The sequence below is a fragment of the Chionomys nivalis genome, chromosome 21 (genome assembly GCF_950005125.1).
Source record: "Chionomys nivalis chromosome 21, mChiNiv1.1, whole genome shotgun sequence".
Taxonomy (NCBI): domain Eukaryota; kingdom Metazoa; phylum Chordata; class Mammalia; order Rodentia; family Cricetidae; genus Chionomys; species Chionomys nivalis.
The window spans coordinates 48,913,319-48,936,223 of NC_080106.1; the positions used below are offsets into that span (position 1 = coordinate 48,913,319).

At 44.3% G+C, this 22,905-nt stretch overlaps 1 pseudogene; it reads left to right on the top strand.

Moving 5' to 3' along the window:
- The first annotated feature begins 170 nt into the window (after positions 1-170).
- LOC130863389 (transmembrane protein 184C-like) lies at positions 171-20,816 on the top strand (annotated as a pseudogene).
- Positions 20,817-22,905: the final 2,089 nt, after the last annotated feature.

The following is a 22,905-nucleotide window of genomic DNA, read 5'->3' on the forward strand; positions in this document are numbered from 1 at the left end:
ACTGCACTGGATATGCAAGTCTAGACCTCAGAACCGCATCAGCTGCAGTTACTTGTCTTGTCTGCTCTCTCTGTCCTAAGAAAATGCCATAAACTAAACTGTAAAAATGGCTCAGCAGGTAATGCAATAGCCAGGAAAGCCTGACCCCGAGTTCCCCCTCTATAGCCAACATGAACGATGTCTATGGCAAGAGGAAGGTAGACACATAGTTGCCTAGAAGCTGGTCAGCCGTCTGGCCTGGCATATGCAGCACAGCAGCAGAAACAAGAGAGACCCTGGCTCACAAGGTGGAAGGAGAGCTGATTTCCCAGAGTTGTCCTCTGACATGCACACATTCACTCACATCTTCACCCACACCTGCACTCATACCTGCACACCTGTACCCACACCTGCACTCACACATGCACACCTGCAGTCACGCCTGCACATCTATACCCACACCTGCACTCACGCCTGCACACCTGTACCCACACCTGCACTCACACACGTGGAAGCACGTTTATGAACTGAGTGCCTTCACAGGAATTTATCTTTTCACAGTCTTGAAAACTATTTTGGAGTCAGATATCATGGGGGCCAGAGGGGTTGCTCTCTGGTCACAGGTTGGCCATGCTTTTGCTGAATCCTCAGGTTGTTGCCCATCTCATTTTGCAATCACCAGCCCTATGAGACTATGACCTCATTTTACTTAAGTCATTTCCCATCAGCCTTATGCCCAAATATGGCCGTTGGCATTAGAGGTTAGGTTCCAGCCTCTGGAAGGGGAGCACACCTAGGTACTCCCCCAAGTGTACTCCTAGGTATGGTTAGACTTCAGTCAATGTCCACAGTTAGAGAATGCTTTAGATCAAGGACGCAGAGAAGGAACAACGGCAAAGGACCTGGCACCAGTATTTCACAGGAAATTACAAAGAACAAAGTGAATGCCCGGGAAGGAGGGTTTCGGGGAACATTTTGGCTGGTGTCCATTGTTGCCACCTTGCCTGTCACGTTTCACAAGTAGAAAGGTCATTGGGAGCTCAGTGATTTCACTGCAGTTGAAGGACTAGAGCCAGAACAGAATTGTTTAAGTGGGAATGTGTAGTAGAAGCTTAGAATCCAGAGAATCTGAGTTTTGAAGATTTGACTCTGAAGGGCCCTGGGAAATGATAGCACAATGGGCAGAGAAGACTGAGATTACAAAGGCTTTGTTTTGTGTCTAAGGTTAGAGGTATTAGCTAGAGCATATCCTCAAGATCGCTCTCATTCATTCTGTAACTATGATTTTATTTAACCCTCTGAGAAATGCCGAGTACAAGAGATTCCCTCTGTGGACGAGGACACTGAGGCAGAGAGAAGTGCCCACAGCGCTGCCATGCTGTGGCACGTGACTGCAGCGGTGGCTGTGGTGGCTCGTTTTTCCTGTCGCGTGGTTTATGACTGCTTGTCACGGAACTTTCCTCCTAGCAGCACTCTGTGAGGACACTTGGTGCATCAGTCCTTAGCACACATGGTGCTGGTCCTCACTCAGACACGATTCCGTGAGCAAAGATAGTATGGGAATGTTTTGTTTTGTTCGAGGAGGGTACTTTTGGTTGCCCTGGAGCCTCCTCCTTGGACACACACTAAAGGTGTGTGCTCTCACACCCCTCTAACTCCAGGTCCAAGGACTCTAGCGCCCTCTTCTGGCCTCAGCAGATGTCCACACAAGCACATACCCACACACAGACACAAATATACATAGAATTTTTTAAAAAGTAAATCTTTTAAAAAAATTGTTACTATTTTGGAAATGCCAAGGAGGATTAGAAATCAAATGAAAACATAAGAAATATATTGATCTTTATAGTTTTAATATCAGAATCTAAACTAATGCGTTCTTTTGTTTTTCAAGGTTGGAATAAATACCGAGCCATGGTTCATCGCTGGTGTCTTTGTGATATTGACAATCTCTGTGTTCCTCTGGGGGATTGTGCACCACTTAGTGCATTACATGCAACCAGAACTTCAAAAACCTATTATCAGGTCAAGTCTTAATATATTTGCTACTACTAGTGTTGACTGACATAATTCATAGACATGATATTAAATGTTATTTTATGTTTTACTTTAGATAGGATTCTTTGCATGGTCCCCATATACAGTTTGGATAGCGTAAGTATATTTTATTGTATTGTATTAAGAATTTTTGGGCTGGAGAGATGGCTCATCTCTCTCTCTCTCTCTCTCTCTCTCTCTCTCTCTCTCTCTCTCTCTCTCTCTGAGATAGGGTCTCACTGTATTCCTGGCTGTCCTGGAACTCACTCTGGAGACCAGGTTGACCCTGAACTTACAGAGGGCTCCTAGTTTTTTGACAGAGGTTTCTGTCTCCCTCAGTCCTACAGCTGTTCAGTCCCAAAGAAACACACAGAACTCTACATTAATTACGAACTGGTTGGCCTATTATCTCAGGCTTCTTATTAACTCATCCTTATATCTTACATTAGCTCATAACTCTTGTCTGTGTTAGCCACATGGCTCAGTACCTTATATCAATGAGGCAGTTTCATCTTGTTTCCTCTGCAGCTCAGTGAGGACTGCAGACTGAATCTTTCCTCTTCCCAAAATTTTTCTGTTCTTGTCGCCCCACTTATACTTCCTGCTTTATTAAAATACAATTGACAGGGTGCAGACCATTATCCCACAACACCTGTCAGTCTCCCTAGTGCTAGAATTAAAGGCATATAGCACTGCAACTGGCTAAGCTCACTTTTTTAATGTTGGCAAAGAAGATAATGTAATGAAAAATGAAGCTGTTTCAAATATTTTTAATGTGTAGCTCTTTTCCTACGATTGTCTTAAAGACAGTTGTAGGCATATTGTAGGGATGTATCCTCTCACCACTACTCTTTAATATATGCTTGGAATAAATAATAGTGACAGCCCTGGAGGTTGAGGAGATAGGGGTGCAGATAAGAGAAACTCCATGAGTTCAAGACCAGCCTGGTCTGTATAGTGAGTTCCAGAGTGCAGACCTGGGATCAGGAGCTGTTTTACAGGTATCTGCTCCAGGGTTGGCTGAACCCATGGATGCAGATTCTCAAGGATCACTATCATGCTTTTCCGTTACGAAGTATTTTGTCACCTCACCCCCCAAAAGAGGAGAAAAAGGAAAGGACAAAAGACTTTCCACAGTGGATGTAACTGTGGCGCACAACTCTGCCAGCAGAGAAGACGACCACAACAGGATTCTTCTTGGAACATACTTTATTGGAGCGCAGAAGACTGAAGATAAGATGGAGGCGAAAAGACCCCGAGCCCGACCTCGCGGGGAATATATATAGCGCCTGGTCCGCCTATGATGTGTCATTGCTTGATTGGCTCAGCCCACACTGAGGCGATCGCGTGAGCAAGACGTGTGAGCAATTGATAGGTGGAATTCAAACCACTCTTGGGCCAGAGGCGAGCGTGCGCAGAAGTTGTTTACTAAATAGGGACAACTAGCAAATGGTGGCAACGGGCTTAGTGCCAGACCCTGAGAACATGACAGCACCTTGGCGCACAGAGCGCCGTGGCGTGCTGCATCTCCCCCTTTTTTGTTTTAAAACAGAACACCCGATCTAGTGGGGAATTTCATGACTTTCCTCACGATCAAGGGTGCAAGAGTACCCTAGTCCAACATCCTCTCGAGTGCTAGGACAACAAGGTCAACGAGGTGCAAGGACTGTAAGACCGTGTGAAAGAGACAGAGAAGAGGGGAGCAAAGATGCACCTATCTCCGTGCAATGCCCTAAGGCTGGAGGTGCCAAGGCTGCATCTTACTCAGAGGCCATCAGCAAAGATGCACCTATCTCCGTGCAATGTCCTAAGACTGGAGGTGCCAAGGCTGCATCTTGCTCAGAGGCCATCAGCAAAGATGCACCTATCTCCGTGCAATGTCCTAAGACTGGAGGTGCCGAGGCTGCATCTTGCTCAGAGGCCATCTTTAAGGCTGCTTAGCCAGACCTGGGGGGAGACTCCTTGTTCAAGGGCAGCAAGAGCCTGTACCATAATTGCTTTGTCCCTGCGCAGGTGTGTCCTAAATCGGCAAAGAAGCCATAAGCATATGACCACACCAAGGCAGCACAGGGCACTGAACATTCCCATATCCACCCACTCTTTGAAATAAGAAAAGGCAGAGTAAAACCAATCAGAAAACTGTCCAAGAGTGAGAGGCTGCACGTGGGTGCTATTCAAAATGGTGATTTGAAACAGCTGCTCTTGAAGTAGCAGTTCCGTCTCTTGCGACCAATTTCCTGCCAGGTATCGTCCAATTCGTTCAGACTCGTTCCTGGAATTTTTAAAAACAAGAGAAGTAATGCAAACATGTTTCTGATGTGCTATGCAACCAACTTGAACTAAGCTGGCTAACTCATCAATCTGAGTTTGTAGGAAACCGATCCTCTGATTAGCAGCCACTATGCCTGATAGCATGTGTTTGCTGATTTTGGTCTGAGTATCTAACACATCTGCAGTTTTGGTAACAATCTCGTTAATGGCGGCAGCTGATTGTGTCTGGCTAGCCATGGCCACTCCTGCTGTAATAGCAGCTGCTGATGACACCACAATAGCAGTGACTATGGCAGCGGTAATTCCAAGATCACGCCGCTCACGTAGGAGCATAGCAATAGGGAACTGTTCAGGGTCAGCCTCCACAGGGAGGGGTACAAAGTAGGAACTTTTAGCACTATCGCCAGTTTCCATGTTCCATTCCAGCATTCAGACAAAAAACACTCCACTGAGGCATTCTTACAATCAACCTCGCTTCCATGGGTAATATTAGTAAGTAAAAAAACAAATGGGGAAGGCAAGCAGACTGCAGCCTCTGGGAGAGTATGATTACTTAACTCTTCTTCTTGAATATAACGAAGCCACCTTCCTAATTCTGCCTGTTCATTAATAGTGCCTGTAACATTGAGCAGCCATGTTGTAATTGGCCGAAGTTGTGCCAAAGCAGAAATATCTGCCGTAGCTTCTGCCTCATTAGAGAGCAGCCATTGGTACCAGGACCATCCTGACCCTATTGTGGATTTTTCATTGGTTTTATTATAAAAATAGCTTTTCATGGAGGGGGATAAGGAAAACCCAAATGTAACCTGTTCCTTTTCCCAAGTTCTTGCTTGGCAGGCGGTAAAGGTGGGTGGAAAAGAAAAATCTGGATTGCAATGTGGTGATGCTCTGAAATAAGTTGTATTCCTTACGAATGATTCTGTTCCAGTAGGCACCATGGATTCTACTTGCATGGCCATGGTAGTAACATTTATGGCCAATGCATCACTACCTGACCCAGACCCTGATGTTCCTGATGCTACCTGATTGAGTGCTTCACTCAACATATTTGTCCCTATCTTGCTATGCACCAAAGGATCCATCTAATCAGTAAGATTTTTACGTCGGAGCCAAATGCAAGGGGGTTTCTTATCTAAGGAAAAGCACATGGTTCCATTTAAATCAACTCTGGTTGCATTAAACTTTTCTGATTTTGGTTCTGGGCTAGGTAAACAGGGTGCATCCATATCACAGGAGGTGAAGAATAATGTGGGTAAAAGGGATGAATTAGCATGAACTGGTATTGGTACGGGCCATGCCCTTGTCACCGCCCAGAGTGTCATCTTTTTTGCATCTGTTTGAGTCACCCACAGCAGGATGATCAGCATCCACTGGGTTGTCTTCATCCTTCGCAGCGATCTTCAATTCTCTGGTCAGTCTTACTGGCACCCAGATTGGGTCCTCCTGGTCCTGTGGGAAAACACAAACAGCTCCCCTGGATCTGGCAATCACCAGATCCGGTCCACTCCATTTATTTTTTAACACATCTTTCCACTTTACTAGGGTGGATTCTATGGCACTCATGCTCGCATGTTTATCAGCAGGTGAGTGATCCTTATCGTCCAAGGTTAAAAAATTCAAGGTAAATGTTGCCAAGGATATAGCATTCCTTGGTAGTAGGCCATGGCCTATTCCTCCTTTTTGTTTTTGTAAAAGTTCCTTCAGGGAGCGATTAGCTCTCTCAACTATTCCTTGTCCTTGTGGGTTGTACGGCAGGCCGGTATGATGTTGAACACCCATGCGTTCACAGAAACCTTTAAATGTTCTGGATGTATAAGCCGGGCCATTGTCCGTTTTTAAACGCCGGGGCTTGCCCCAAGCAGCCCAAGCCTCCAAACAATGTGTTACCACATTGGTGACCTTCTCCCCAGTCAGGGGTGTGGCATGAATAACCCCTGAACAAGTACTGATACATGAACATATCAAAGGCGGGCACATGGGTGACGTCCATCTGCCAAAGGTCCCCGGGCTTAAGACCCCTAGGATTGACTCCAACATGAGGAGGATGATGAAAGGAAACACATGCTTCACAAGCCTTAACTATTTCCCTGGCATTTTGTCTGGTTATGCCAAATTTTAATCTCAAGACTTTAGCAGACACATGATATAATTGATGGAACTGCTTTGTGGCTGCTAAGGGGTCCATAATTAAAGATGGAAAAGCTTTTGTTGCAGCATCAGCTTGCGCATTAGCATCTGCCAAAGGGCCGGGCAAAAGGGAATGAGCTCTAATATGGGTAATATAGAAGGGATATTTCCTGCTCCTGATCTCTTGACAAAGAGCCAGGAAAACACAGGATACAGAACTAGTAGTTGATATTATTGCTGAGGCCTCTAGATAGCGGACCGCATTAACTACATAAAGAGAATCCGAATAAATGTTCAAGGGTCCTGGGAAGTTGCAAAACACCTCCAACACCATTTGACAGTCAACTATTTGCGGTCTGTCGGACTGGAAACATTTCGTCACTGTCTCTCCGCCCAGGATCACATAAGCTCCTTTGCCTGTGCTGGAACCATCAGTAAAAACTGTAACTGCCACTTCCAGCGGATGTGATGCTGTTATTTTAGGAAAAACCACCGGATGGTGCGTAATAAATTGTAACAATTTATCTGATGGATACTGATTATCAAATCTGCCATTAAAGGTGGTAATCAACATGGCCCAGTCATCTACGGTGGCACATAAAACTTGAATCTGTTTAGGATTATATGGCTGTATAAGCAATTGAGGTTGTATAGCGAAATATGTCAAAGACAATTTTATGCCTATCATAGCAATCGTAGCAACTGCTGCAGGATAATATTGAATAACCTTAGGGGTAGAGGCATGAGCATGGATCCACAACAAAGGTCCCTCCTGCCAGAGTACTGCAGTAGGGGCTTCTTCAGTTGGCAAGATACACAATGATAAGGGTTTGTTGTAGTCGATGTGTTGTAATTGTGCCTCTTCAATAGCCTTTTCCAGCTTTCTGAGGGACAACCTAGCTTCCTCAGTTAGATATCTGGGAGAGGTAACTCTGGAATCTCCTTCTAATATTTTAAACAGTGGCCGGAGTTCCGCAGTGGTTATTTTGAGGTACGGACGAAGCCAGTTTATGTCTCCCAGGAGACATTGAAAATCATTTAATGTCTTTAAGGCACCCACTCTTAGCTGTACCTTTTGACGGCGTGTATACTTTGGACATATAACAGCTCCCAAAAAACAGCCCACGAGATCTCTCTGTACCTTCTCAGGGGCTATTAACAACCCTCTGGCCTTAAGAGCTTCTGCTGTACTAGCAAATACTGTTTCCAACACATCATTGTATGGAGCTGCTATCAAAATGTCATCCATATAATGACACATCCTAACAATAGGATAAGCCTTTCGAATGGGCTCAAGTGCTAATTGGACATATAACTGACACATAGTAGGACTATTGGCCATTTCTTGAGGTAGTACTCTCCACTGAAACCTCTTGTCAGGTTCTTCATGACTGACAGATGGAATGGTAAAGGCAAAACGCTTACAGTCCTCCCTCGCTAGTGGGATGGAAAAGAAACAGTCCTTAATGTCAATAATAATTGTTGGCCAGTCCTTAGAAATGCTAGAGAGTAAAGGTAGGCCACACTGTACTGATCCTAACATTTGCATTTGTTGATTAACAGCACGAAGGTCATGTAAGAGCCTCCATTTGCCTAACTTCTTTTTAATAACAAAAATAGGAGTATTCCAGGGGGAATGGGAAACTTCTAAATGTTCCAGGGAGAGTTGCTCCTGGACCAGCGAGTAGGCGGCTTCTAATTTTTCTTTGGAAAGGGGCCACTGAGGGACCCAGACCGGAGTGTTTGTGGTTCAGGGTATACGAATGGCATCCTCAGTGGCCCCTATGAAAAACCCAGCCCCTTTTGCCCCTGATTTCCTACAGACTCCAGGGGGCATGTTATTTCCTGGAGGTTCTTTCTAAGTCCTTTCCTTGGGACATAACCCGCATCAAGCATAAGGCGCTGACTGATCTCAGAATAGTCAGTAGTAAGCCTCATTTTCATCTGCCTCAATATGTCCCGGCCCCACAGAGAGACTGGTAGACTGAGCACAAAAGGCTGTATTCTACCGGTCTGTCCTTCCTCACAAACCCAAACCAACTCTTTGGTGCTGACTTCTGGTGTATTTGCGTACCCCAGCCCTTGCAAGAGTTGTGAGGAAGACTGTAGGGGCCAGCGAGCTGGCCACTCTTCCTTTCTAATGATGCTGCAATCTGCCCCAGTATCCAAAAGGCCTTTGAAGTGTTTTCCTTCTATCTTTAGGCCTAGCATGGGTCGTTTATCGAGTTCCAGGGACAGATACACCATATCTACACCTGTGGATCCGAACCCCTTTTCTCCTCTAACGGTCTCTTTGGCAGGAAATTTGTTGTGTAAGCTTGGCAATATTAATATCTGGGCTATGTGATCCCCTGGCGAGATAACTGAGATTTCTCGAGGGGATGCACACATGAATTTAACTACTCCTGTATAATCTGTCTCTATGACTCCCGGAGTCACCACCAATCCCCTCAAGGCTGAGGAGGACCATCCCAACAAGAGGCCGACCGTGTCCTTTGGTAAGGGACCTCAGAAGTCAGATTCAAGGGGTCGCACCCCTATCTGAGGGGTTAGTACCATCCGGGTGGTGGCACAGATGTCCAACCCTGCGGAGCCTGAGGTTGCTCTTCTGGCTTCTGTGGGAAATGTTCTGTCGGACCCTGCAATGCCCCATACATTTGAGGGCCCTGGGGATGAGGGCCCCGTTTGCCATTTTTTGACCCAGGTGGTGTTGTTATGGGTCGCCCATTAATGTCCTTGACTGATCTACATTTATTGGCCCAGTGTTTCCCCTTTTTACATCGAGGGCATAAGCCTGGTTGACGGCCTCCCTCACCAATTCTCTGGTTTCCATTTGGGCAATTCTTTCTCACGTGTCCAGGTTTCCCACATTTAAAGCATGCTCCATTCTTTCCCCCTGTGGTCCTGGCAGCAGCTAGTACTGCAGCCGCTAAGCCTGCGTTGGATAATGGCCCTCCAATTTCTCTACATGCTTTCATCCAAGCCTGAAGGCCCTTCCCCTTCCAGGGCGTAATAGCCCTCCGGCAATCCTTAGTGCATTGCTCGAATATAAGCTGTTCGATCAAGGGCATAGATTGATCTGCGTCTCCAAAAATTCTTCCTGCAGCTTCTATCATACGAGCCACGAAGTCCGAAAACGGCTCTGTCGGCCCCTGAATAACCTTAGTCAAGTTGCCAGACACTTGCCCTCTATTGGGCAAAGACTTCCAGGCCCTAATGGCCATTTCATTAATCTGCTGATATACTAGTATTGGAAAAACTGTCTGGTTATTAATCTATTGCCCTTGTCCTAGCAACATATCAGCCGTCCAAGCGGCACTGCCATTAGTCGCATTAGTGCGGGCCTGTGCGATGGCAAGATCAGTATATATAGATTTAAAATCCAGGTACTGTCCTAAAGAAACACATGCTTTCACTGTGCTCATCCAATCAGCGGGGGTCATAGCTGACTGCCCTAAACGCTACACCAACCCTAGAGTAAAGCTGGCTGATACTCCGTAAGTCCGTGTAGCCTCCGCCAAATCCCTTAGTTGTTTATATCCTATTGGCTCGTGATATCTCTGTCCAGTATTGGGGTCTTGAAAAACAGGGTAAGCACTGGCCAATTTGTTCCAGGTGCTATGCTTGATAAAGGAAGCAGACGCCGCTGAAGGCGCTGTTGATCTTGACAAGAATCGTAGGACAGAGGCATAGTATATTCCGGACTATAACACTCTCTCTCGCACTGTGCCGCTGCTTCCTCTAAGTCTTGCTCCTCCGCCACATCCAACCAATCCTCCTCATCCAAAGATTGGTCAATAGAAAAATTAGCAAACTCATCCAAAGGTGGATATATACTTTTCTTTTCTGGAATTCCTTTTCTCCATTCCGAGAGCTATTGTCGCTCTCCTTAGTCCCTTTCCTTTTGATTCTGACTCTGACATGCTGTCCTGGTAGGCAGAGAGTGCTCTGCAGCCTTCCTTCAATGACTCAACACATTACCTTCCTTCAGACAAGCCCTCACTAATCTCCATAGGGGAAATGTCCCCCGTAGGAGTGTGCCCTGTTCTTTGGCTGCCTCAAGATCTTTACCCAATTTCTCTCAGCAGGGAAGATTAATATCCCCCGAACCGGCGAACCAAGGAGCTGCTTGATACACGTCCTCCAAGAACTTCCTCAAAGTTCCGTCCGAGACTTTCAGGTCTCGGGTTCTCAGTAGTCGCTGGAGCAGACGCAAAAATGAGCTCACACTCGCCGAACTGGAGGCAGCATTCCCCATGCTGTGTGCTTACCTATGCACAACTTATACACGGGGGAAATGCCGACCTATCTACGCTGGACTTACTTTCGCTTTGCCTATGACAGGTCCCAGCGGACACACTCCCGTCCCGGCTTATGACAGCGTAAGAAGAAACAGCACAACAAAACAGAAGAAAAAGGGCCAAAGCACAGATCAGTGGATCGACTCCCCCCCACCAGCAAGCACGTCAGGAAACTAATTTTTGGAGGACTTACCAGCGCCGCCACTCCGGATGTCCAAGTTCTGAATCCTCTCACTGACGCGAGGGTCTTTTGCCTGGTGTCTGTATGTCAAGGTCCCGGGTTTCGGCACCACTTGTGGCGCGCAACTCTGCCAGCAGAGAAGATGACCACAACAGGATTCTTCTTGGAACGTACTTTATTGGAGCGCAGAAGACTGAAGATAAGATGGAGGCAAAAAGACCCCGAGCCCGACCGCGCGGGGAATATATACAGCGCCTGGTCCGCCTATGATGTGCCATTGCTTGATTGGCTCAGCCCACACTGAGGCGACCGCGTGAGCAAGACGTGTGAACAACTGATAGGTGGAATTCAAACCACTCTTGGGCCAGAGGTGAGCGTGCACAGAAGTTGTTTACTAAATAGGGACAACTAGCAAATGGCAGCAACGGGCTTAGTGCCAGACCCTGAGAACATGACAGCGCCGTGGCGCGCTACATGTAACTACTCTGGTAGTTAGATATAAAGAAAATGGCTATAGCCATGTGTTGCATGCCTTTAATCCCATCCCTCAGGTGGAACTCTGTGAATTGGAGGCCAGCTGGTCTACCTAGTGAGTTCCAGACTATTTGGGTTACATAGACCCTGTCTGAAAAAAAGAACAAGAAAGACACACACACAGAGGTGTCTTTAGGAGCATTTTCTGTGATCATTTTTCCCCCTTAATTTCAGATAATTTGTGAATGCAATTAATTTTTTTTTATATTCCTTATTTATCCCAGCACTTACCTGTTTTGTTAGCTGTGTTGAAACTGTTGTTGCACATCAAGGCATGTGTTACAGGGCTGGGGATGCAGCTCAGTAATGGAATGCAGCCTTGCATTCCCTGGCCTCCTCCCCAAGTGAATCCATTCTGGATTATGGTAGTTTGTAGCAAGCATGGGACACAATCTCCAGGCTCTAGAGTTAGCTTCTGTGAGTGGGGTGAATTCACATTATGTCGTTGACAGGTCTTGTTTTCTTATAGTGGTTTTCTTTGAAGTATCCCAAAATCACCATCTATGTGGACACCTTGAGGAAATCTATGAAGTTTGCGTCATTTATAACTTCATGATACTCCTTAACAATTACCTAGCAATCCGAATCCCCAACACGATGCTCCACCTGCAAGCTAAAAATCAGCAACAGCATTTCCCCCCCCCCCCCCGTGCTGCTGTCCACCTTGGGCTATGGGAGAGTAAGTATGTTTGTCTTTAGTGAGCCTCCATGTGGGCTTTCAGTATCAGTCAGCTGTTTGTATTGTTTGTTGTTTTGTTTTCTTTTTATGTTGTGAGTGATCACTCCGGTAGAAAAGTTCATCAGTGTATTGTAAGAGAGAACCTTAGAAAACATTTAGTCAGCATCCTTTTTACAGCTGGGAATAAGAGCCTCCGTGATCTTGTCTGTGATCACACAGCTAATTGTCTCACTGCTGGGACAAAATGACTGCCAAGAGCAATGAAGGAACAGAGTTTGTGGGGCCAGTCCATTGTGGTGGGAAGGTGCGTAGTTGGTGCACCTGCTGTCAGGATGGCAAGGAAAGCCGGAGCTCAGCTCACCGCTTCCTCTGTGCAGTCCAGGCCACAGCCTGGAGAATATGCTGGCACCCTCGGTGGCTCCCTTGTCCCAGGAAATCTTTCTGTGAACACATTCTTACATATGCACAGGTACATAGGCACAGTTGATCTGCGCCCCAGTTTCTCTCCTGGGGTGTGTGTTAGAGGTTTCACTATCACTTCTATCAAAAATGTCTGAGATAATTGGGTCTATTTGGACTGTTGATGAGATCATTGGGTCCTGTTGATTTGAAGTATGTCATGGCAAGAGTGGGAAATGGAAAGACCAAGGTCCCAGTACTTTCTACTCCTTCTGTTCCACGCCTTTTTAAGTGACTTCAGTTTGGAGGCTTTGAGATGCTCTGATGCCACTGAATAGTTGAGCTTTGGTGTTCTCTTCTCTTGCAGAATACGGTATTATTGGTACAGATTTGGAGTGTTGCAGTACACTGTGGTCAAATCGATCACCACTGTGACAGCGTTTTAAGTGTGACCTTTCTGGAGCTGTTTTTTTTTTATCTTCTTGATACATGGCAGGGAATATAGCTCAGTTGATAAGAGTGTTTGCTTTGTATGCACAAAGCCTTGGGTTTAATTTCACAGAAACCAAGTGTAGTGATTCATGGCAAATAATCCTAGCACTTGAAGGTAGAGTAAGGAGAATTGAGAGTTCAAGGTCAGACTGGGCCCTGTCTTAAAAAAATAATTTATGTTCTTAAATGGGAAAAAAACAAGAAGAAAATCAATGTTGATGAATAATGTAAATCCATATATAAAATCTGGATTCTATTACAGTGAACAGTATAGGAATTGTTACGAGATTCACATCCTTTTGAGAGCAGACTGTAAAACACAAAAAATAAAATCTCCTTTGGGTTAACCTCGGAAACGTTCCCTAAAATTATCAAAAGTGTCAATTTATACGATTCCTCTGTTAGACCTCAAAGTTCTGCAGCTCACAAAGTAAAGACAGCCACATTAAAACAAACCAGGTCAGCTCTTTATTCTGCCCTCGAGCTGGAGTGGTTTATGGCTTATGCTTTGTTTGTTTGCTGCTTAGAAACCAGACGAGCACATAGCCCAGTACTTGTGCTAAAAATTACTTTTGGGGCAGGGGGATGGGGGACTGGGTCTGCAGATACGCATCAGCCAGGTAGTTTACAGGGAAAAGGTGAGCCGGAGTCAATGTTTATCAGTCACACTTTCCAAAATCAGGCCTTGTCTTTTGGAGTTAGTGATGATTCTCTAGTTTAATGATGCTGAGTTTGTCATTCCTTTAAGGTAGAAGGAATAATCATATCATACACATCTAGAAGAATGTTTCTCTGTCCGTGACCAGAGTTAAGAGATGATCCATAGCGCTGCTGAAGTAAATGGTCTCGGAATTCTTAAGTGTGTGTTCAGGGCTGAGAGCATACAGTGGTTAAAGAGCACCCCATACTCCTGCAGAGGACTCGGGTTCAGTAAAATCTAGGGCCCGTGTGGCCAGCACCCTTTTCTGGCCACCAAAGGCACAGCGTACACATGTGCACAGGTCTGCATGCAGTAAAACATTCATATACATAAAATAAGTCTCTAAAAGAGATATATTAAGATATGGGTTTGCTTGGTTAGTTATAACGTTGATTTTTGCCATTTTTAAGGGTATGTGAAACTGTTGGTGTCTACGATGAAGGGAACTTTAGTGTCTCCAACGCTTGGACACACTTGTTTATAGTAAATAACCTGTCACAATTCGTAAGTAAATCATCATTCCCCATAGCTGTACTAAGTTAGTTTCTGTGCTGAGTGTTATCATGCACTTTTCTTGAGAAAAATATTACCTTTTCATTTGTACATGGAACTTGAAACAGCTTTAATGTATATAAAAGTACAGGAATATGTTCATGAATAATTTGGTGATTACATGCACACCTGTTTGCCCTTGTTACTGCATAGCTGTGGGTAAAAGCATTGTGTGCTTCTAAATGAGCAGAACATAACACAGTCAGCCTATTCAGTTAGAGGGAAAGTCTAATTGGTGCAAAAGGATAAAGTTTAAATAAAAATGGAAGGATTCACCAGGTGGTGGTGATACAGTCCTCTAATCCCAGCACAAAGGCAAATCTCTGAGTTTGAGACTAGCTGGGTCTACAGAGTGAGTTACAGGACAGCCAGGGCTACACAAAGAAACCCTGTCTTAAAAAAAAAAAGAAAGAAAGAAAAAAGAAAAGAAAGAACTCAATCATCTAATCTGTATTTAGAATTAAAGGAAAATAAAGACTGAAGTTTTTTTGTTTTTTGATTTTTCTCTGTGTAACAGTTCTTCTAGCTGTCTTGGAACTTGCTTTGTAGACCAGGTTGGCCTCAAACTCACAGAGATCTGCCTGCCTCCACCTCCCAAGTGCTGAAATTAAAGGTGTGCACCACCACTGCCCTGCCAAGACTGAAGTTTTAAAAAAATATGGGTGCTGGTCTAGGAACTTAAGGGCTATAAGGAGTGTCTTTGGGGTGGTGCTTCCTACAGTGTAGTAACTGAAATACAGTGGCCCACACAGTGTTGGAAGTTTATAATGGTTCTGGGCACGGCAGCGCATGCCTTCAATCCCAGAAGGTGGGAGGCAGGGACAGGTGAATCTGAGTGTGAGGCCAGCTTTTTCTACAAAGTGAGTTCCAGGACAGCCAGTGTTACACAGAGAAACCCTGTCTCAAAACACCCAAAACAAACAAAACATTTTTTTAATGGAAATAAATGTGGTATGTCTCCAGAGATTTCCCTCATGTTTGCCTTCATGACCCATAGTCCTTTTTCTGGAAATGTAGTCTAAAGAAATGGTCAGAAGTGCTTTTGCCTTCTGGGATGTAATACCCATGATAAGAAAGAACTGGAAATGCTCTTCTTTGTGGGCATAGTTTGTTCTTCCCATTGGCATTTAGATAGATTTTGAAACACACAAAAGTTAGCTACTTTTAGTTGAAAACAATATTGGGGAACAAAATTTTATTTTAGTTCATGACAGATGTTAGAAAATTGGGTTGTGACTGGTGGAATATGGAGTGTTTGCCTAGCACACATAGCCCTGGGTATGATCCCAGCCTAACGGGGTAACAGTTCATATGTACAGAGAAATCGCTCAGTGCTGAGAGTCAGTTTGTTTTGGTTTTTGTTTTGGTTTTTGTTGTGCTGTTGCTTTTGAGTTTTTGAGACAGGGTTTCTCCATAGTTTTGGAACCTGTTGTGAAACTTGGTCTGGCCTCGAGGTCACCGAGGTCCACCTGCCTCTGCCTCCTGAGTGCTGGTATTAAAGGTGTTTGCCACCACCACTAGGCCCTCAATTTCTTTTTTAACAGTACTAGAGCTAGAACCCAGGGCCTGTGAGTGTAGAGCATGCAGCTTGCTTGGCCCTGACTCCACTGCAAGGATCTGAAGAAGGATCCTTACTGCTTTCCTGTCCTGCAGTAGTTTAAATGAGCATAAAGTGTCTTATCATTTTAATGGGGAAAGTAAGCTTTCAGAGATGCTTCTTGCTGTTGAAGTCCTGGTGGGTTATTAGAACTGACTCTAACGTCACGAACATTTATTCTAAGAAGTCAGGCCAGCTGGACTAACAGACTGCTCTCAAGGAAATGTGTATGATGTAGATTTCATGGTCACAATTTTATTGAAACTGTACTTATTTAATGTGTTAATTTATAAACTGTGTGTGTTGTATAAATGTTACACAAGAGACTAGCTAATAATAATACTAATTGAGTTTTTATAAAAGTGATGGTAATTTGTGTTTAAAAGCTTAACAGGTATGTTTCCCTTTTGACTGAAGGAAATCTTTTCTTCTGTTCATGTCATTCATTTGTTTATTGCTTAGCTTACAGTACTTAGAAACATGTTCAGAAAAAATGTTATATATGTCCTGAGAAATTTCACATGTATATTTCTACAGTAACATAGTAAAAGCACTAAAACATTGACTAATCAGCCTTAAGTTCCACCTGGAAAGTTCCTGTAGAGCAGGCTCTGGTTCGGCTTTAATAGTCAGTCCCTGTCTTCCTACTGTAGACTGATGAATGTTGCTTTTGTTTCTAGTTTGTCATTTACTGCCTCTGGCTGTTTTACAAAGTGCTGAAAGAAGAGTTCAGCCCTTTACAACCATTTTGCTAATTTCTTTGTATCAAACTGGTAGTTTTTATCTCATTCTGGTAAGTATTGCGTGCTCTTAAATATTCTTTCTTTATAAATGCCAATAAAATTGTTAAGGGAGTTTTTTTACAGTAATGTAAAGACAATGCCAGACTCAGTGGTGCCTACCTGTGGTCCAAGCCCTTGGGAAACTGAGGGAGGACCACCAGTTCAAGGCCAGTCTGAACTAGGCAGATGTCCTTGGGCTGGAGAGAGGCTCAGCAGTTAAGAGTTTGCTGCATATCCAGAGGACCATAGTTTGTCCCCAGCAGCCATGTCACTCTAGTTCAAAGGACCTGAAGCCCTCTTCTGACCTCTGTGACACATGCACATACTTGCAAAGTCTCAGTCTCTTCTCCCCTCCCCCTCTCTCTCACATATAAAAAAAATTATTTATTTATTATGTATACAACATTCTGCCTCCATATATGCTTGCAGGCCAGAAGAGGGCAACAGATCTCATTACAGATGGCTGTGAGCCACCATGTGGTTGCTGGGAATTGAACTCAGGACCTCTGGAAGCTCTTAACCACTGGTCTCTCCAGCCCCTGAATTTTTTTTCTAAACCCATCCGTTTAGCTTTTGTAAGATTTAGAAAAACAGGCCTGGAAAGATGGCTCAGCAGATAAGAGCCCTTGCTATTCTTTCAGAGGATCTGGGTTTAGTTCCCAACACCAACAAAGTTAGTGGTCCCAACCCTCTGCAATTTCAGATCCAGGTGATTCTAATTCGCTCTTCTGGTATCTGCAGATACTCTACTTGTATATACACATGCAACTAAATATTAAAAAATATTTTATTTTTTAATGCAACACACAAAACTAAATATTAAAAAATTGTTTTTAAAAGTATTTTTAAAACACAATCTTAGTCCTGTGTGGTGGTATATACCTGTAGTCCCAACACTCAGGGTAAACCAAGAGAATCTCACATTGAGTTTGATGACAGCCTGCTCTCTATAGCAAGTTGTAGATTAGCCTATGCCACCGTGTGTGATCTTGTATCTAAACAATCAAAGAAGTAGTCAGACGGCCACTATGGCATTTAAAAGATGAAGATAATTTGAGATAGCCTAACTATCTTGATACCATCCTTAAAATTATAGTTCTGCTGGGTGTGGTAGTGTACCCTTTAATCCCAGCACTCCCCGGGGAGGCAGAAGCAGGTGGTTCTCTATGAGTTCAAGGCTAGCAGGGTCTACATAGCAAGTATGAGGCCAGTCAGAGGTACATAGTGTGACCCTGTCTCAAAATGAATAAAATAAACTGTTTAAAATTATGATTGTCATGAATAAAACAGTATCAGTTTAGGAGAAGACATTTAATGGTGTGAGGAAATGTTTATCAGTGTGTGTCCTTTAAAATACAAGGTAGGGATGGAGATACATTTGAGTGTCCGCATAGTGTAGACAAGGCCCTACTGCCTGTCCTCGGTGTCACAAAACAAACAAACAAACCTAGACATGGTGTTAGATTAGTAATAGGCTAGGTAATAAGAGTTACATAGACAAATCTATCCAGTTTAGCAGTTCAGTAAGGGGAAAAGAGAAAAAAATTCATGGAATTGCACTGCCAGAGCAATGATTAGCATCTGAGGGCACACATCATGTGCAGTCTTCTACAGACGTAATTTATGCTAGAAAAACTTCTGGAACTCAACAGCATTCTAATTCAGATAACCCGTAAGCTGGCAGGATAGCTCAGCAGGGAAAGGCCCTTGCTGTGCACACCAAAGAATTGAGATTGATCCCCAGCACCCTTGTAAAAGCAGAAGTAGAGAACAGAGCCGCCCTCAGGGACCCTGCCACACTGATCAAAAAGGAGGGGAAATAAGACAGAGTAGTAGAGCCGTGGCATGGGTCAGCAGGAAGAGAGGCTTGCCGTTGCCAAGCCTGACGAGGGGAGTTCCACCCAAGAGCCCACGGTAGAGGGAAAGAAACGGCACCAGCGGGTTGTCTTCCGATCTCACATACACGGCTGAAAATAAATAGTATTTTTTTGATCCTAGTAATTATCCAGGTGTGATGGCACGTGCCTTTAGTCTCAGCACTTGGGAGGCAGAGGTGGCCAGATCTCGGGTTCAAGACCAGGTTGGTCAACATAGCAAGTTCTAGAACAATCAGGGTTGCATAGAAAGACCCTGTACCTAAATAAATAAAATAATAAAGTGCTAGTAGGCCCATATAAACACACTGCTAGAACGCAGAATCTAATTATTTGTACCTGGTTTCAAAACAACAACAAAAAAGATATGTAAGTCAAATGCTGAAGTTCTGAGAATACATAATGAAATTCATCTTATGAAGCTAATACATTTGTAAGGCAAGGTGCATATATTTAATGTAAACACAGTTTGTTTGGGAGTGTGTTCTGTAGGCAGGATAGTTTGGAGTCCTAGGATACACTGAGGCCTTAACTGTTTGTGGTTGCGTATTTTAATCTTTTTGTGTATATGTTATGTATGTGTTTATTGTGAGTGGGAACATGCCCATGTCATGTGTGCATATGGAGATGAGGAGCTTTGGGTGTCCATGTCTTACATTGAGGTGAGGGTCTCTTAATTGTTCACTGTACACACTCAAGGCTTGCTGGCCTGCGGTCTTCCCCGGACTCTGTCCCACCTCTCAGCTCCCCTCAGGAACGCTGGTTTACGTGTGTGTGTGCTACATGCCAGCCTTACCTGGGTTCTGTGCTTCTCATTTAGGACCTTCCTCACTCTTGTACAACAAGCGCTTTGCCCACTGAGCCACCTCCCTAGCCCCTAATCGCATAAAACAGCCGGTCATTTCATGATTTAGATTTGACATTTACCTCTTCTTGACATCCAGGCAAGCAGTACTAATCAGTGTATTACTAAAATCTGGCATAATTTCAAAGATACATGTGATGGAAGGGCAACGTCCTGAAGCTGTGGCCACAGGCCTGCAGGTAAGTAGGGCTGTCTCCGAACTCAGGGGGTGTTACTGTTTAAGCTATTTAATGCAGTGATGCCCAGAACCTGCCAACGTGCAAACAGTGGGCATGACTGCTAGCTTACTATGTAGTGAGGAGCGAGAACCTGAGAGAAATGGCCTACAGGGACTCATGGGTACTGATTTTATTCCTGGTCCGCTTATGTCTGCATGGTTTCTTTCAGTGCTTGTGTACTGCATTGAGAAATTCTTGAGTGAGGGAAAGCAAAAGAGATGCAAACTTTGCTTGTCATGTTATGAAGTGGGGAAAAATGTTGAAAAGGAATATAATCAGGATTCTATTTCAAAGTTATTGACACTCTTAACTTTGAAAAGTTAACAATTTGAAATATTAGATCGAAGCCCAAAGATGTCTGATATTTGTGTGACTGTTGTAGGATGTCCTCATCTGCATCGAAATGCTTTTCATGGCGATTGGAAATCATTATTTGTTTTCATATAAGCCGTATATAAAGGAAGGAGAGGAAGGCTCATGCTTCGACTCCTTCGTAGCAATGTTTGATGTGTCTGATATCGAGCATCACATTGCCGAGGACATGAGATATTTCGGTAAGTAACAGCTGTTTAACTTCTGTTAGTGTAAGTGTGTATATTGGGAAGCTAGGTTTGTGTATTGTGCACATGGGGTCAGAGATGAAGCTCAGGTGTGGTCCCTCGGGATGTTCAGCTTGGGTTTTGGAACAGGGTCTCTCGCTGTCCTTGGGCTCAGCTAGGATGGCTGACCAGAGAGCCCCAGGGATCCTATCTCTGCCTTGCTAGCACGGGGACTGCAAACATGCCCACCTTTGTACCCGTGCTGAGGATCGAACTCAGGTCCTCATGCTTGTGTGGCATCCTGACCCAAATACGTAAGATAAGGTCATTTACTCTAGTAATTTAAGAAATGAGAAAATATGGAAAGCAGTGCCATGATACAGGCTCTTCAGATTTGGGGAAGACAAAAGGGGAAAGGGAGTGGTTATAGAATTATGTATACAATGATAAAAATAACTTTTGGCTATTAATTTTATATTGTCTTATAGGAAGAACTGTGCGGGGTTATCCTAAAAAAAAAATAATGTTTTCCCGAAGACCCAGAGCATACTGAACACACAAGTCTCTTTTCCCCAACACCAAGTGATACAGGTTCTCCAGGTTCAAGGTCATCCTCACCCCATGGCGAGTATCAGGGCTTTGGACATACGATCACTCCCCAGAATGCAGCTGTTGCATTCCATCTCTGACCAAGACATCCAAGAGGAGCAGGGCCCTCCTGACGATCCAGACTATGAGTCTTCCCAGGACACGCTCTCTGAAGACCAACTGTTTGAAGAAGCCCTCAATTACCTGCCCGGACAAGCAGAAGAAGCTCCTTGACATATCCCACAAGGCCTCAACCCTACCAAAAACAATAGGCATCTGAGGAAAACTGGATGTAGGAGAGGGTTGTTTTTCATAAAAAAAAAAAAGCACAATAATTGTAACACCCCATTCTGTGTTACACCCTGGGTACAGTTTGTGTGCCACTGTACCTTATGCGAGTCGGGCAAGGGCCTGAAGATTGAAAGAACACACAAAGAGACCAGGGTCATTCGAAAGGAGATCAGCGGAATGACAGTTTATTCAGACTTGGGGAAGTCCTTAAGTACCTAACTGCTGCACAAGGACCTCCGCCCAGGCAGGTGGAAAATTACCATACCAACAAAGGAGTCAATGCCCTACAGCTAATCACCAGGCGGGGCAGGAAGTGCACAGGAACAAACAGGATGCTTAGTTAGCTGACCAGAAACTGTCCTCAAGATGCACCCAGAAACAAGGGCATACCCGGGCCCTACAGGTCCCCCTTTTATATAAATTATATGACTAGGCCTGTCTTGGGTGGCATTGGACATCAGGCAATACCCCTTACCCGTCATGGGAAAGCATCCAGGTCAAAACACATTTCCTGTCTTAGGTTGGGGCAGCCCCCCCAAATTTTTTTCGTCATTGGCTCACTAGTCATCCATCACCAAGTTCAGCCAGATTTGTGCTGAAAGATTCTCTGGGGCAATAGCTAAGAGGACTTGCCACGTGGCAACATTGTCCTGAGCTTGCCTTTGGCTCTGGCACCATGAAACCATGAAGATGATGCTCCAGCATAGATAAGCACTCCTTAAGAAGACTGTGCCTGCTCAATCCTTAATAAGTCTGCCCAAATTGGAGCCCTTTAAGTATGGTCTCAGCGCCGGTGAAAGGAACCCTAGAATAATCTCAAGAGCCAATTTGTAAATTGTATACCCCAGGGCCCGTGAATAACAGCAATAAGCCTATTACTGTAATATCTAGCAGTGGTCTTTAACCACAACCAAGAGCAAAATTAACTGTAATATTTATTTGTAAATTTAGCTCAATTAGAATGGCCAAGGCATTTGCAACCTGCCCAGAGAAGGTATCCTTTGTGGTAGCAGGAAGCAACTGACTGACTAATGAAAAATTCCACCCAGGCAGGTGAAAAATTACCATACCAACAAAGGAGTCAATGCCCTACAGCTAATCACCAGGCAGGGCAGGAAGAACACAGAAACAAACAGGATGCTTAGTTAGCTGACCAAAAACTGTCCTCGAGATGCACCCCAAAACAAGGGCAGACCCGGGCCCTACAAATAATAATTGGTTGTCTAGTGTCAAATGGTCAGCTCCTAAAAACAAATGCAGGTAGATTATACAGACTGAGCAGGTTATATTTAGAAATATATATGCTATACATATATACATACAATAACAATGAGAAAAGAGGTCATGAATTTGAAGGAGAGCAGGGAGGGATATATGGAAGAGTTTGTGGAAAAGGGAATGGAGAACTATTATTATATTCTCAAAAAAAAATAAAATATCATACCATAAATTTATTTTACAAAAGCAAACCAAATGAGTGAACAGGACTTGATCCACCACATTCTACAAGAGATGGCATCTGCCTACACCCAGATTCAAACAGCCTGCGGTCACAAGAGATGGCATCTACACACATTCACAGATTCAGACAGCCCTGGTCACAGCTGCCTGCTGGGAAGCCTGCTGGGAAGACGGCAATTGTGCTGGACAGGCACCTTTTCCTGTCTTTCTTTCCATGCATGGCCCCAACACTGTATTGGCTGCCATATCTAGAGCTCCCATAAGGGCAGGACAAGTATATAAATTAAAAGCTTCTGCAGAGCAAAGAAAATGTATCAGTGACACAGAGCAGCAGCCTACATGCTGGGACAAAGACTTACAAACAGTAGCTACTTAAAAGGAGTTAATAGCTATTAAAAAAAAGCAAAAAACTCATACAGCTCAGTAATAGAAAAGTTG